This window comes from Galeopterus variegatus, unplaced genomic scaffold, assembly GCF_000696425.1.
Source record: "Galeopterus variegatus unplaced genomic scaffold, G_variegatus-3.0.2 Scaffold1229, whole genome shotgun sequence".
NCBI lineage: Eukaryota > Metazoa > Chordata > Mammalia > Dermoptera > Cynocephalidae > Galeopterus > Galeopterus variegatus.
Window position 1 is genome coordinate 49338 of NW_007727340.1, and position 775 is coordinate 50112.

Consider the following 775-nt stretch of genomic DNA (forward strand, 5'->3'; position numbering starts at 1 on the left):
AGCTCTTGATTTATGAAGCCACATGTTCATCTTGTATGGCGGATGTCATTAACATCAGGCGTGGCGGGCTCGTTCATCTGTCTCTGCCCAGCACGCCTCAGTCATGAACGCACTCAACAGATGGGGAATTTCATGGCCACAAATGGAATTGTTTATCCTCTCATTGTGCCCGTGTCAGCAATCAAACTAAATCCATTACCCACCAATAAAAAGATCAGCTGCTGCCAATTCAGCTGTGGAAGGAGCCGAAGCTATGTTGAAGGGATTTAGAGTTTTAGAAGGGATAAAAAAGTAATAAGAAGCCACATAAAAATTCAGATCCGAGAGAAGAGTTTGAGTCTCTCATTCTAATGCTGAAGGGTTTAAGGGACTTAAAAGGGAAGGCCTAGTAATTCAATATTTTCTTTAACATAAAATGAGAGACCCTGATTCTAAATATTGCATAGCTTTTATTGTGTGTTGATGGCTTTATTATTTCATTTCAAAAAATCACAAGCACTCAAATCGGGCTTTGAAGAAGGAGGAATTATCAGATTCATAATGGAAAAGCTGCTAAGAAGTTAATGGCATTACTACTGATAGGAAGATTTACCTTTGTGTGGCTAAATAGCTGTCTGTTCTTTACAACGTTATTCCTCACTGGCTCAGCTAGCAGGTTCTCTATATGTTGATTTGTAAAAGGAGGCTCCTAAGTTCTGTGGGCCCCTAACCCACAGAACCTAGGCTGCCTGCCCAACCTTCTCAATGGATCATGAGACTTTAAAAAGTGGACCCT